At 43.9% G+C, this 16,621-nt stretch overlaps 1 protein-coding gene across 4 annotated transcripts in view; it reads right to left on the bottom strand.

Annotated features, from left to right (window-relative positions):
• Window positions 1–16,621, bottom strand: part of LOC149468331 (uncharacterized) — a 654,932-nt gene that overhangs the window by 547,541 nt on the left and 90,770 nt on the right. For all 4 annotated transcript variants that reach the window (XR_016311739.1, XM_089670290.1, XM_089670291.1 and 1 more), the window contains one exon: window positions 4,325–4,466. The gene's annotated coding sequence lies outside the window, so the exon portion shown is untranslated. The remainder of the gene's footprint in view (window positions 1–4,324; window positions 4,467–16,621) is intronic.

Raw genomic sequence — 16,621 nt, 5'->3', positions numbered from 1 at the left:
ATAATTGTGCTATCTGAGCCGCCTGAAAATAGGCAAAAAGATTAGGAAGTCCCAAACCACCATGCTTCTTTAGAGAGGTGACTTTAATATGGAGTTATTGAAGAAAGAAAAGACTTGGATTATTAAAATAAAAACTTTGGCACCCCCCGGGTTAAATAATGAAATGAATTTAAAGGTCTTTCTAGAGCCATGATGGTCACTATTCCCTTTAATTGAAATTTTTCCCCCATTTTAATGTTCTTTGAATTACCACTGTCTGTGCCATTGATAATTGGGTTCTGTTCTATGAATAACTATAGAAAAAGTGGACCCCGTTTAATATATTGAATTAACATGCAATTATAGTACCACCGTGGATGTTTAAAATTGCTTTATATTGATTTCCACCTATTACTTTTAAAAGTAATGGTTTGTCTGAGACATAGAGGTGCTGTCCTTTAAACTGGGACCACCCCTGGCCATTTTAAGTGGCTGAACGGGATGCTACACTACCTAAGACTACTACTTTGAGCCTTTACAACCAGAGGGTCATCTATTGTAACCCGGCGGGGTTTTCGGAGGCTGTCACGGTCTGCTCACTTGGATGACATTAAAACCATCATCTTATCTGCCAACCATGTGACGATCGTTACATTGTCACTAGATGCCCATATCGTTTAGAGTGGTGAGAGCCTGCGGGCACGTTTTATGCGGCAGCTGCCGTTTCAATGCAACTAGCTCTACACCTCTTGTATGGTTTAACCACTTCCCATCCGGCTCATGTATATAAATGGCCAGACAGAAGCAGTGCAGGGGCGGGTTACCGTTCATAAACGGCGCCGGCCACTTTCAGCCTGGGTGCGCTCCCTGGGACACAGTGAAACACCGATTGCTGTACGGGACCTCTGTGTGAGGTTCTGATCATGTGATCACTGATTGGCCAATCAGTGATCAAATGAATAGTAGTAGGCAAGATGTTACTTCTAACATCATTGCATACTACGTGTGAAATCTGTGAATGATCACAGAGAGCACAAAAGCCTTATATCATGTGACAAGCTGTGACCAATCACAGCTCACACAGTATTTCTCAATGGCAGCAAGAATGCAGCCAGAGAGAAGGAGAAATGATTGCTTTTACAGCCTTTATGGGTGTAAAAGCAATCAGTGTAAAAAAAAAAAATCTTCATCACCCCCCACAAGAAGTACAGTATCACTATGGTGACGGTATGTTTAAAAAAAAACCAAAACATAAATGATAATATAATTTACTAAAAAGATAACTGAATAAATTGTGGCCAAGATTATTTATTTGCAAACGGTTATAAGAAAAGCACATTTTTAAAAAATGTTGGGACTTTCACTTATATAGCAAAAAAAATAAAAATCCCAGTGGTACAGTGTTGCATGACCGCGCAATTGTCATTCAAAGTGTCATTGAAAAATGATTGCTTTTACAGCCTTTATGGGTGTAAAAGCAATCAGTGTAAAAAAAAAAATCTTCATCACCCCCCACAAGTAGTGACAGTGACATGGTGACACTGTACTGCTAGGGTGACGGTATGTTAAAAAAAAAACAAAAAAAAACAAATGATAATAATAATATAAAAAAATAAACAAAAAATGTAAAACATTTTGAAAAATTATAATTCTTGGTTATAAACTAATTTGGATTATTTTTTCAAAATTTTTCATCTTTCATTTTTATAGCAAAAAAAAAAAATCCTCCCCATCGTTCCTGTCACTGGGAGCAACGGCGCCCCATCGTTCCTGTCACTGGGAGCAACGGCGCCCCATCGTTCCTGTCACTGGGAAGGAGGAAACGAAAATTGTAGAAAATGTGGAGGACCAATCTAGACGAGTGCATGAACGCACAGCCCCTCCACACATCAATTGGTGCCGACCCAATCCGTGATTGTAGCACTGAAGGAACATGAAAGTAAGTTGGCAGCACTTCAATGATTTTGCAGATAAAGCATTTATTGGTATGCAATACAAACATGACAGCGCCCTGAATGGACAGAGAACAGTAAATGTGTATTGATACAGACATTACTGACTAAGTGATGACTAAGCACATGCCTGTGTGAAACGCGTTTACTGCTCTCTGTGTATTGTGGGAGCCGTCATGTTTGTATTGCATTTTTCTTGAAGATTCCAATAAACGTTTTATCTGCAACATCGTTGACGTGCGCCCAACCTACTTTCCTGTTCTTAGAGTCCTTGGAAGGAATTGTGCCCCATCGTTGGTGTCATTGGGAGAGTGTAGGGTTAACTTCTTCATGTTCTATAGTTTGAATGCCATGCCATAGATATATTATCTTTGTAAAAGAGCATATTCCACGCTCTCATTTTTTTCCAATTTTTCCAGGAAAAAAAAAAACTTTTTGCCAGGCCTTCCCATCTCTAGATGTGGAACGATTCACTGCAATATTTATATTCTTCACCTTACTAGCTTACTAATTGCATCGTGATCAGAAGCTGTAAATTGCAAAACACTAAACAAGATTCCCTCCTCCACTTAATGACTGGAGGGACCTGTCATTGCAAAAATGATAACTACATTCACCATAAAGAACTGGCAACTGGATGCTGGGACATGTAGTCCCAAAGAGGGTCATCTTGTGATGTGCTCAGTTTGCACTTCCTGGTCAGAGAGTTGGGGAAGCACTGCTAAACATCTGCAGCCAGCAACGGTGATAACCTCAGTGCAATAAGTGTTTCCTCATATTTGTAAATAAAATGATTTACCGAGGAGTGTTTTATTTGTGGATTTTGATATATTAAAAAGGCAAAAAAAATGGAGACTTTATTACCACTTTAAAAACCAGACAAGACGCAGAGACTGGCCAACAGATTGGAATTTCTATGGTCCTAAGACCTGATGCAAGCATATCAGCAAATGGAGACCATGCAGGTTTAGCTGTACCTATACAATGTGCTGAACCAACTTCCCAATTCTCTTCTACTAGGAGAGAGTGACCCAAGTCTGTCTATGCACACCCATCAAAATGTTACATTTATAAAAAACCACTGACAACCAAAAAGTGAACATTTCTTGTATCAGTGTGCTGGATGGCATAATGTATGTCTACAAGTGGCATGAAATGGGGACTTTAGCCTTCCAGAGACCACAGTGAACTGGTTTCTGAAATTAGCTGGCTGTATCATACAGTACATACACTTTATGGCTAAACTCTGCCAAATGATTGAGTCCAGGTGCACAAAGGCAGGTCCATGATGACACCGTTTATGGAGTTTGGTTTGAAATAACTCACGTGGCCACCACAGAATCCTGAATTCAACCCTACTGGCAGGATCACCGCTGGGCTGAACGGAAAAAACAAACAAACTTGTAGTGTGTATCAGGCAGAACTTTCAGTTGCTGGCTTCAAAACAAAAAAGTATACATCGTCTGTGTGTTTACTATAGTAAGCAGTCACAGTCTGAGAAGAAAAGACTGTCCCCTGACAGCATCTTGCAGAGAAGGACCCTTGCTCTTTCTGTGGAAGCAGCGATTGTTCTGCAGAGGACAGACCTATAGCTTTGGGATCAGCGACACTCATGCACCTTGCAGATTGGAGAGTTCTGTCTCTGACTCAGCAGTGGGTGTATCAGGTCTCTGAAAGGCAACCGTTGCCTCCACACAGCGAGAAAGGGTCCTTCTCAGCAGCATTGCAGATAGTGGACAAAATGTTCTTTGTTTTGTTTTTGTTACAATACTTTTGTTTTGATGCATCTTAAATGTATTTAGCGGATTTAAACTGAAAAATGTGTTGACTTTTACATTTTCAAAAGCAGAACAGATATTGCAATCCCCTGTAATTGTCTCAGAACAGCAACTTAAAGTGATTCTAAATCCATTTCATTTTCTTTAAAATAATAAACATGTCATACATACCTGCTCTGCGCTCCCCTCAGGTCCCTCGCTGGTGGTCCTGGCTCCTCCCCCTTTGCCAAGTGTCCTCATAGCAAGCCACTGGCTATGGGAGCACTCGTGCAGGTTCACTGCCGAGCCAGCTCTGAGTGTCCATTGACTCACAAAGCATAGCCTGGCTCAGCTTCCTCCTCACTGGCTGCTATTGGCAGAAGCCAATGGCTCCCGCTGCTGTCTCTGAGCCAAAGAGGAGGGAGAGAACAGAGAGATGGAATATTGATTTTTGCCAAAATGTCATCTATCCTTCTAGTGTATGATCTGAAATTACTAAGAATAAAAAGGTGCTCTGGATAGGCAGTGGATTGCTGCTGACAATGTATGCTGTGTTTTGGTTATAGAACTAAACTGCCCGAGTGATGCCTGCTGTAGTACTCCAGTGATAAAACATGAAAAGGAACCATGGCTTACCTTGCTCCTATGATCACCAGGTATTCCAGTAACCTGAGAAATGGCTTTTTCTTCTGCCCCATGGTCCCAACTTCCTACTGAATCATCTCACACACTGCTCAGCTCACTGGACCATCACTGATCAAGGAGAAACCAGCAGGAACTTTAAACCGAGAGAAAAATACACAAAAAGAAACAACAAAATCTATAAATACATTTCACACATACCAGCCTTTATATAATATTAACCTCAAACATATGGCTGAAATATTTATACAGGTCTTATATGACAGAGGATTTGTATTTCTATCCCTCCAGTCCTGAGATCTACACAGCTCTGCCACAGAGCACAGTCCTGTTTGGCAGGGAAGGAACCCCATTTTTCTCTGCTGCAGTTAACACTTACAGGTCTTGCCGTTCCCCCAGCCTATGACTGTTATTGATAATAAATCAAACTTCAGCTACTGCTTGCATTTAAAAAAACATAATTTAGAGATATATTAAAGGGAGCTCCACCCAAAACGGGCAGCTCTGCTTGTCTGCCTCCTACCCCCTCCACTGCCACATTTCGCACTTTTTTGGGGGGGAGCGGATCCCTGGTTCTGGCAAGCCCTCCTCCTTCCCCCCTCACAGTCTTCTAGGACACTTTACAGAAGATTGACGGACCATTCGGGAGGTGCAGTACAACTCGTGCATGCGCAGTGGGCACAAGGCTCTGAAGCCACAAGGTGTCACAGCTGGGTGCCCACAGTTGAGATGCTGGCGCCAGGGGGGGAGACAAGCGGGAGAAGGGACGGCATGGGCGAGAACATCACTGATCCTGCTACGGCAGAGTTCAATATTTTAAAAGGGGTATAAAGTAGAACTATAGGCAACATTTTTTTTTCATTTTGGATAGAGGAAGGGAGGGTTATAACCCCCGTCAGTTTTATTTTTTGCCATCTGTGTCCCATTGGGGAGATTTACCTTCACTTCCTGTCCCATAGCCAAAACAGGAAGTGAAGAAGATCCCTGCAAATTAAGGGAATCCTTTGGGGTCCCCCATTGGAAGATTTTCCCTCTATTACTTTTCTGGGGACAACACAAAATTTGGGATTTTCTTTGACTTTTACCTTCGATGATAATGGCAAACAGGACAAACAGAGAGGGGGAATCTCCCAGGGACACAGACAGCAATAAGAACCTGACAGGTGTTCCAATCCCTGTCCACTCTACCCAAAAAAAAAAAGTTTATCCTTAGTTATACCTTAAGGCTTTCTAATCACAAGAATGAAAATACTCCATAATACTCGCTGCCGGTATTCTCACCTTCCAAAGCCTTTTAGTTCACGGATAAGTTCACCTTTTGATATAAAAAATTAAAAATGCACATTTTATTTGCAGGTAAAAAAATGTGCATTATTTTTTGCTGCAGATGCCTGGAAAGCATTGCACCAGCGATAGGCAGATCACCGATGCCATGCAGGTCTCCTGCAGATCTGTCAGTACATCTGCTCACCCCATACAGAATATACAAGCAAGCAGATATACTGACAGGAAGACTGAATGAACTACCCCAGTGCTCCACAGTGCCGTGGTAGTTCATTGAGAACTACAAGCTGACAGCCGCTAAGTCTGTCGGGACTAGTAGTTTCTCATTCACAGAGGAGTGACGCGGCCGGGCAAATGGAGCCCCGCACGGCCACATTTTTAAAAAATTTGACAGCTATCGGGGAGAAGATCCCTCACTAGCTGACAAAGCTGGGGATCTGCAGGGAGCGGGGGCCAGTGCTTTCATAACATGTTACACTCTGAATATGGGGGTAACATGTTACAAAAGGGGAATTAACCTTTAACCACTTGCCCTCCAGAGGATTTACCCCCCTTCCTGAGCAGGCCATTTTTTTGCATTATGGCTGCTCAATGGTACGATGGTATTTGATTGCCTATGCGTTTTTTATTTATTGCACAATAAAAAAAAAAAAAAAAAAGACTTGACAATTTTGAGAAAAAAAACAATATTTTTGACCTTTTGCTATTAGACATGTCAAGTAAAAAATTTTTAAAAATCACATTTTCTCATAAATTTAAGCCAAAATGTAATCCGCTCCATGTCTTTGCTATAAAAAATCCCAATATGTGTATATTAATTGGCTTACGTGAAATTTATAGTGTTTACAAATGGCAGTATATATACTGGGTTTTATTTTTTATTTTTTTTTACTAGTAATGATGGCGATCGGCAACGTATAGCAGGACTGTGGTGGCCATTTTGACACTGGGAGGGAACTGACATCCCTAGGGACACCAATATAGTGATCAGTGCTAATAAAAACCACTGACACTGCACTAATGGCAGCTGGGAGGAAGGGGTTAACATGTGGGGCGATCAAAGGGTTAACCTGTGTGCTGTGTTACTATGGGGCTGTGTGTTAGTGCTATGCACAGCCATGCAAAGCAGTGTGCAGGAGCCGACAGGGAAGAGAACTGTTTTGTTTACAAACCATTCTCCCCCCCCACCCCCCTTTACAGATGTTTGGCCATAACCAGGTGTGGTGACTGATAGCCGCGGCCGCTAATGATGGCACGGGTAGGGCACACATGCGCCCACTACCTGGCAATGCAAAATCAAGTATATACAAGTGATTTTGTGCACCCGTGCCGCCTTGTAGCAGTACTTCTATATAGGGTGGACGGGAAGCGGTTAATACATTACTGATGTTTACCTTCCTGGTGACACCTCTGGCACGTGTGCATTCTAATGAATATTCTCAGTATCCTGAAATGCTGCGATGTGAAGACACCTTTGCTGTAATGACATGATCACAGATCTCCAGTATAGGTTCTCACTCTCACAAGCCTTCCTCTGTTTACTTCCCTGAAACACCATGTGACAAGCAACATCACAGGGGCTGTGTCATCACTTAGGCTACTTTCACGCTGACCTGCGGCAAAAACACATATGCATATTTCACACATTTATACCGCGGTTGCTGTGCGTTTTGTGGTGTGTGTTAAATGTGTTGCATTGCAAAGCATATTGGTGAATAGCTGGTTGTTAAGGACGTCATCAGGTACTGGCTTCTTAACCACTTTACAAATAGCCTATAGCTGAATGAAGGCTACAGCGCGGTTGTCCAGTTCTGGGAAGGCGTCATACGACATCCTCCTAGAACGCGCCCTCCCGCGTGCCCCCAGCGGCGCGCATCTGGTGATCTCCGTGATTGCTGTGTCCTATATACACAGCTGATCACGTGATGTGGTAAAAGGGCAATCATAATGGCCTTTTACCACATGATCAGCTGTGTCCAATCACACAGATCACTGGGTAAATGCAGTTGCTGGTCGTCGGCTTCACTTTCCTCACGCTGTCACAGTGTGAGGAAAGTCCTGCCTATAACCGGCAATTGTCTGAAAACAGATCGGCACTGATGATCAGTGCCACCCACATGTGCCCAGCAGTGCCACTCACGTGCCCAGCAGTGCTTCCCATCTGTGCTGCCCAGCAGTGGCGCCAGTCAGTGCCCAGCAGTGCTGCCCATTAGTGTAGCATCATCAGTGCCGACTCATCAGTGACGCCTCATCAAAGCACATCAGTGAAGGAGAACAATTACCTGTTTGCAAAATTTTATAATAGAAACAAAGAAACACTTTTTTATTTAGACTGTTTGCTATTTTTTTGTTTATAGCGCAAAAAATAAAACACCCAGAGGGGATTAAATACCACCAAAAGAAAATCTGTGTGAAAAAAAATGATAAAAATGTCATATGGGTACAGTGTTGCACGACCGCGCAATTGTCATTAAAACTGCGCCAGCGCTGAAAACTGTCCTGGGCAGGAAGGGGTATAAGTCCCCGGTAGGGAAGGGGTTAAAGGATAAGTTCACCTATCATAACATGTTACACCCATAATCAGGGTGTAGCATGTATTGAATGGACCGACCCCCACAACCCCCCTGATCTCCGTTGGGACAGCAAGTGGGGGATTTTCTCCTCCCTGCTGACACAATTTAAGAAAAAAAAGACGTGGCCGTGCAGGGGTTCCGCCCACGTCACTCAATCACAGTGTTCTGTGAATGGGACAACTACAAGTTCCTGCAGCCTTTGTGGAGGTCAGCTTGGAGTTTTCAATGAATGACCGCGGCGCAACGCAGGGCTGTGGTAGTTCATCGAGCCTTCCTGTCAGTAGTATACTGACCGGTCAGTGGGCGGTGGGGGGGAATAATGCTGAGGGGGTGGGGGGGAATAACGCTGAGGGGGCGGGGGGGGGGGGGAATAACGCTGAGGGGGCGGGGGGGGGGAATAACGCTGAGGGGGCGGGGGGGGGAATAACGCTGAGGGGGCGGGGGGGGATAACGCTGAGGGGGCAGGGGGGAGGGGGAATGACGCAGAAGGGGCGGGTGGGAATGACGCTGAAGGGGCGGCGGGGGGTTATGACGCTGAAGGGGCGGGGGGGTTATGACGCTGAAGGGGCGGGGTTATGACGCTGAAGGGGCGGGGGGTTATGACGCTGAATGGGCGGGGGGGGGTTATGACGCTGAATGGGCGGGGGGGGGGGTTATGACGCTGAATGGGCGGGGGGGGGGGTTATGACGCTGAATGGGCGGGGGGGGGTTATGACGCTGAAGGGGCAGGGGGTTATGACGCTGAAGGGGCAGGGGGGGGTGGCGCTGAAAGGGCAGGGGGGGAATGACGCTGAAAGTGAGGGGGGGGGAGGGAATGACGCTGAAAGTGTGTGGGGGGGGGGGGGGGGAGACGTTGAAGGGGCAGAGGGGGGGAATGATGCTGAAAGAGCAGGGGGGGGAATAACGCTGAGGGGGTGGGGGTAAAGATAATGCTGAGGGGGCAGGTGGGGGGGACGCTGTGGGGGCAGGTGGGGGGGGGCCCTGAGGGGGCAAGTGAACGCTGAGGGGGCAGATGTGAGGGGGACGCTGGGGGGGGTGCTGATGTGGGGGGGGGAACACTGGGGGGGCAGGTGGGGGAGCCCTAGCTATGTCTGTCCCTATTAACACCCCCCCCCATCTCCAGACATGACCTCCTATCAGCCTTTCTATACAGACAACCCCCCCAACCTTCTCCACAAAGCCCCCCCCACCTCCTCTATGCGCCCCCCGGCCTCCTCCATCCACCTCCCCGACTCTCCTGCCCTCTGTCCTCCTCACCTGCTCAGCTCAGCTCCCAAGGAGGCCATCATCCCCGCCCCGGCCGTTCCTTTCCTGTTCCCCTCTCAGCAGCTCCTCTCCTCCGCCGCTTGTACACTATTATTTATAATATTATCAGCTTAGATGTATTTATTGTATTATATATTTTAAAAGTTTTTCTGTCTTGTAGAAGTTATAGTATTTAATGCTTTGACAAAAAAACAAAATAACCAAAAAAATATATAGTTATTGAATATTATTATTAGTATTATATATTTTAAAATATGTTCTTTATTGTAGTAGTCTAATAGTTTATGCTTAAAAATTATTTGTATTATTATATTTTTATTGTTATTATTATTATTATTATTATTATTAATATTACAAATTTTAAAATATTTTCTGCTCATAGTTAATGATTTACAAAAAATACAAAAAAAAATGTTATTGTATATTAATATTATTATGATGATATATTTTAAGATGTGTGTTGGCTTGAAGTAGTTTTAATATGCTTATGCTTTAAAAAAAAAATAAAAAAAAATATATATATATATATATATATATATATATATATATATACATATATAATAACATTTTTGGGGACATATTTCATTTAAAAATTGTTTTATTGAGTTACTGTTTTATTGTTAACCAATGTCGTTTTCTTTGCAGGAATGCCATTTAGCTGCAGCACTGACCTGTTTATTCTGACAGCAACAGGAACTTGCTCTGAGAATATACATACGTCAGTGTGGGCAGCGCTGTTGGATGAGATTTTTCATCCGCAGTTAAAAAAGAGCATATATGCCGAAGCATGGGGGCCTGGGGTGGCCAGTGGGTGGATGGCCCCTATGCTTCGGTATATATTTAAAAAAAAAATTGTTGGCAGAGATTCCTTCATCCACATCGACCGATGTGAATAGAGGAATCTGTTAGTTTTTTTTTTTTCGTTCAGCCCATGGGCTAAAGAAAAAAAGAAGAACGTTTCATATGTGCCCACCATTAGAAGTGGGTGGATGTAGGGAGGTATTCTAATGGTGGGCATACCACACACTTTTTCTGGCAGAGATTTCTTCTTTTTTAATTCAGTACACAGGCTGCATAGAAGAAAAAAAGAACATAGCATACATACCCAACGACGTACTGGTACATCACCGGACTTTGAGTGGTTATATCAGGATCTTGGTATAATTTTTTTCAGCTGGCGATCGGTTTTCATGTAAAAGCAATCCTAGTGGCTAATTAGCTGCAGGATTGCTTTTACAAGAGAAGATGCCTCCCCCCCTCCCCCACTGTTTCTCAGGCTTTCCCATCATTCCATCGGGGGAACCTGAGAATGCAGCCGGTGTTTCTGCCAGCTAACCATAGATTTGACTGGAGACCGGAATGGTGCCAATCATCTCCATAGTCTAAGAAATCGGAAGCTTACCAGCATTTCATCACTTCAGTTTTGCAGGATATAAACCATTTGTAAATTGGGAAAGCATCTGATCACACCGATCTTGGTGAGATTAGATAATGTAAGAGCAGAAGAGATATCTAGAGTCAGACCCCAGATTTCTCAAAAATGAATGTATGACAATGTCCATCGCAGTTATAGGGGATATTTGCATTCCCTGAGATAGCAGTAAAAGTGATTAAAAAAAATGAAAGGGACAGTGTAAAAATAATGTAAAAATTAAAAAAAAACTTTAAACTCCATTAAAGATTTTTTTTTTCTCCACAAATTTTTGGAAAAAGACAAAAACATTTTTTTTTTTTACACAAAGTTGTCATTTAAATGATATATTGCTCACACAAGCCATGGGTATATGTGGAATTACATATACAAAATACATTCTGCTACATCTCTTGAGTATGGGGGTACCACATGTGAGAGACTTTAGCAGTCCAGCCAAGTACAGGACCCCAAAATCCAATATGCTCCTTCAGGCGTTTAAAGGGCTTTATTTACTCATTACACTTCCTGACTACCTATCACAATTTAGGAGGCCCTGAAATGCCAGGATAGCACCAATTCCCCCCCCAATGATCCCTTTTTGGAAAGTAGATACCCTAAGAAATTTGATAAGAAGCATGGTTAGTATTTTGCAGATCTCATTTGTTATCATAAGTTTTTGGAAAATGAAGAAAGAAAGCAAAAACATTTTTTTTGTTTTTTTTATATTTCAAAACCTTGTGAGAAAAAATTATATCGGCAAAATACTCACCATGCCTCTTTTTAAATTCCTTGGGGTGTATACTTTCCAAAAAGGGTTTATTGGGGGGGGGTGCTATCCTGGCATTTCAGGACCTCTGAAACTGTGATAGGTAGTGAGGAAGTGAAATGAGGAAGTTACGCACCGTCAAGCTTTCAAAGTGGTCATTGGATTTCAGGCTCCTGTATGTGGCTAGGCTCCCAAAAAGTCTCTCACATGTGGTACCCCCACACTCGGAAGAAGTAGCAGAATGTATTTTGGGGTGTAATTCCACATGTACCCATGGCTTGTGTGAGCAATATATCATTTAAGTGACTAGTGACTGGTATTTTAGCAACTCAAGAAATGTGATGGGCAGTCAGAAAGTAAAAGCTGTGTGAATTCCATTCTCTATACCATAGTTTGAAGATCCTATAACTTTCACACAGAGCAATCAATATTCACTTACTGGGATTTTTTTTTACCAAAAACATGTAGCAGAAAAATAGCACAAAAAAATAAAAAGCGCACAGGTGATCAAATACCACTGAAAGAAAGCTCTATTTGTGTGAAAAAAAGGAAGGAAATTTTGTTTGGGTACAGCTATTTTCTTTCTGTTGTAGTTAATAATTTGAAAAAAAAACCCAAAAATTAAAAAACAAAAACAATTATACTGTTATGGTTTCTATTATTAATATTATAAACTTTCTTGCTTTGAATCTAGTAGCCAGCTAAAAAAAACTTATGAGACATTTTTTTTTAGCTTAGTGTGGGTTGCCAGCATCTGGGACTTCACGCAATGGGATTTGCCATCCGGCAATCATTGCAAAACAGCACCATGTTTTTAGGCGCCATTGAAAATGGAACCTGAACCTACGTTTTGCGATCACAGTGATTCTACTGCAATCCCAAACACCCAGATGTGAATGGAGCCACCTTAATTCACATATGCAATTCTAGATTCATTTTGAAACTCACAGATTCGCATGAAAGGCTAGATATTTTGTGTTCCTATTGAGGTGGTCCACACAGATGTGATCCACACGCACTGTGTTTTGGGTGCCATTATGAAAAGGGTCCTGTGCAAGTTTGAAGCTGTGCGTTCCAGACTCGCAAGTGATAGAGCAGACTGGCATATGGAGATAAGTGTTCACACATGATTGCTATTGACAGAAGTTTTCCCATTGATGTCCATGGGAGGCGTTTTTCCATAGAGGTCCACGGGAGACGTTTTTCCATTGAAGTCCACGGGAGGCTTTTGTCCATTAAAGTCCACGGGATGCGATTTCCCATTAAAGTGCACGGGACACGATTTCCCATTAAACTGCACGGGGTGTGATCTCCCATTGAAGTGCACGGGTCATTGATTTACCACTGAAGTCTATGAGGTGCAATTTCCCATCGAAGTCTACGGGGTGTGATTTCCCTCTGAAGTCTACGAGACGGGATTTCCCATTGAAGTCAATGCAAAGCAGTGTGTGAACCCAGGTTCCAGGAAGCTATTTGGAATCCTGGGCCTGGGATTTGTTGAGCCCTGTGCAAATTTAAAACTTATATCTCCAGGGCTTTTTTTTCTCAGAGAATAGGTGCAGGAACTCAAATCCGGAGTGGGGGGGTGAAAGAGAAGTAGTGATGTGGTCTGCATCATCGAGCAGGTGCGGCCTAATTTTACAGCGGGCGTTAAAGAGACATTGTTGCACCAATGATCTCTGTATGCTATACTGTATGTATGCTGTCCCTGCCTACCACGTAAAAATCTTCCCCAGTGAAAACTTTACAACTTTTATTCCCTAAAAAACCAACACCCATCACTCACCTATGCACCTCCTATCCACTGCTCACCTCTCCCCCATGTCCAAAGCTCTCCTCTGTACCACTGTTCAAAGCTCACGCCTGTCCACAGCTCACCCCTGTATCCCTCTCCAAAGCTCACCTCTATATCTCTGTCCAAAGCTCACTCCTGTACCCCAGCCCACAGCTCACTTCTGTACCCTTCTCCAAAGCTTACTTCTGTACCCTACCCACAGCTCAACTCTGTACCCCTGTCTATGGCTCACCCATGTACCCTGCCCGCAGCTCACCCTTGTACCCCTGTCCACCTCTCACCCCAGTACCCTGCTCGCAGCTCACATCTTTACCCCTGTCCACCGCTCACCCCTGTACCCTGCCTGCAGCTCACCCCAGAACCCTGCCCGCAGCTCACCCCAATACCCGTCCACCTCCCACCCCAATACCCTTCCCGCAGCTCACCCCAATACCCTGGCTGCAGCTCACCTCTGTACTCCTCTCCAAAGCTCACCTCTGTACCCCTGCCACAGCTCACCCGTGTACCCTGCCCACAGTTCACCTCTGTACCCCTTTCCATCACTCACCCCTCTACCCTGCTAGCAGCTCACATTTTTACCCCTGGCAACCGCTTACCTTTGTACCCTACCCGCAGTTCACTCCTGTACCCTGCCCGCAGCTCACTCCTATACCCTGCCCGTAGATCACCCCTGTACCCTACTCGCAGCTCACCCCAGCACCTTGCCCAAAGTTCACACCCTGTACTCCTCTCCAAAGCTCATTTCTGAACCCACCAGCAACAGAAGAATTTACTTTTATGCTAAAATAAATATTAACGTTAAACTTTCACCAGTGCTCATCTCTGCCCTCCACTCTTTTCTCATCAATTCTTCCTTCTGCACCCCTCACCTAATCTGCCCACACACTAAAAAGATGAGAGAGCCAGAATAGAATTGCCAGGCTTAGTAGCTGATCAGCTGGAGGGTGGTAGGGCGGGATGGCTTACTAGCTGATGAGCGGGAGGGAGGGCAGAAAGTGCCAGCGCCTCGTGTGTGGACTCTGCGCACTCCCCCATTCAGAGGTGCAGAGATAAAGAGGCTAGTTAGAGCTGAAGCTGCAAGTGCTTAAGTCAATGGAATGAATGATGTGAGTGCTGTGCATTCTTTCTGCACTGTGTGCAAGGACAGGGAGAGCTGTAGAGAGCCGCCCGCTGGGTTAGCTCAGCTGTGCTGTCACAGGGGAGCCGGGCAGTAGATAGTGGTGAGCACAGGGCTAGTGTTGGAAGTAGCAGAATGCCATTCCGCCATGTTCCAGATGCAAAAAAAGCCCTGAATATCTCACTTTACTAGTTTCTTCCCCGGCCAGGAACACAAGGACCAGGAAATTACATTTTACATACCACTTCTGGGTCATTAACAGAAAGGGAAGATCCATTTACTGATCTTCCTCCCATCTACCCAGCGGCACACAGCATGCTGGTTCTCGGTTCGCCCATGGGTGTAGAACCTGGAAATCCAGTGAAAGGAGGAGCTAAGATTGCTGGTGGGGGGATATCAGAAGAGAAGGTTTAGGGCCACCTTTTAGGAATAGTTCACCTTTCCGCCAAATCTGTCAATGCACATGTTCACCTTTCAGAAAAAAATAAATAATATATATGCATATATTTTTTAATACGTTTCTATGGCTTTCATTTTTTTAAATTCTTTTTCTATTTAACATACAAAAAAAAAACAAAAAAAAAACAAGGATGGTGATTGGCCGGCTGTAAGGGGAGGAGGAGGCCGGATTTTTTTTTTTTTTTTTAAGCATCTTGCAAAAAAGAGAAAGTAGCGTGATTGGCCGGCTATAAGGGGAGGATGAGGAGGCAGGATTCTGTTTTGTGACACTAAATGATATCTTTATTTTTCAAAACAATCCGTACACATCTATTATTTAATGTCTGTATAATCTATTTTTCTGCCTCCATCTAACATCCTCTGTGAGCTCCAAAACATCTCCTTTTCCCTCTCACTTCTGTTTTTGAAAATAACATGTGAGGTGAGACCGGCATTTTCCGAGATATGTGGAATCAATCTGGCAGAAGTGCTTGAGTGTAACTAGTTTTTATTTTTTACACATTTTTTACTAAACTTTCTAAACTTTTTATTTTTCTATCACATAGGGACAAAAGATCCCTATGTGATGCATGTTTGGTGACAGGTTCTCTTTAATGAGACATTAGGGTCTAAAAAATCCCTGATATCTCTGCGCTTCAATGAAACTAATAGAGTGCAGGCTGCACTCCACTAGTTTCTTCACCAGCCATACTGGCTGGGAAAAGTGACATTTTATATGTCGCTTCCATGTCATTAACAGGAATGGGAGATCAGCAAGCATTCTGTAAGGACTTGGGTCTGAGACTGTGACTTCTGTGATGCCCGGCTGTGGCTCTTCTCGCTGTGCTATCCTATGGACAACCTTGCCTTGCAGCTTGTTTCTGGGGAACCTTGAACTCCTTTCTCTACCCACGGACTTCCTGATTTAAGCCATGTCCCTACACTTTCTATTAGCCAGATTATTTTGTTCTTCTCCAGCCCGTATGTTGCTCCTTTCACTACTGTTGTCTTCTGTATCTTCACTAACGCTCGTTACTGACCTTGGCTTGTACTGTATATCAACTTCACTTCTGTTCAGGGGCGGACTGACCATTTGGGAACTCAGGCAGTGCCGGAGGGCCCGTTGTCAGAAGGGGGCCCCATGAGATGCCACTGGTACCTTTCATAGGCTTTTTTGAGTGTGGTTTGAGTGTGGGCGAGTACACAGGGGCCCCATGATCCCCTATTGCCCGGGGGCCCCATGAGTTGTCAGTCCGCCCCTGCTTCTGTTTGATCCCAAACTGAAACCATTCATTATCAACCTTTGGCTTAATGCTCGACTTCGCTTCCACTTAATCCCAACCGTAAACCACTTCTTACTGACCATTGGCTTGCTTACTGACTAGCTTTCTGCTTGATCCCTACCTGCTACATCTGCTACCACACTCCGGCTTAATCACCTCCTGGTGGGGTGGTTCTGAGGAGCACGAGCTTGCACTAGCATGCAGCAAATACTATCTCCACAATCACACCTATATTAAGATTAAGGGAAACCCTACTGGCAAATTTAAAAAACAACTTCAGAATTTAGTTATGAAAGCAAAAGATGTGGGAATCCTAGATGAGAAGGAAACAAAATATCTTATTCCTTCCAAATGT

The sequence above is a fragment of the Staurois parvus genome, unplaced genomic scaffold, assembly GCF_062004578.1.
Source record: "Staurois parvus isolate SC_StPar_1 unplaced genomic scaffold, SC_StPar_1.0 ptg000089l, whole genome shotgun sequence".
NCBI classification, from domain to species: domain Eukaryota; kingdom Metazoa; phylum Chordata; class Amphibia; order Anura; family Ranidae; genus Staurois; species Staurois parvus.
The sequence above is the reverse complement of the archived record's forward strand: the minus strand, read 5'-3'. Positions and strand labels throughout refer to the sequence as shown.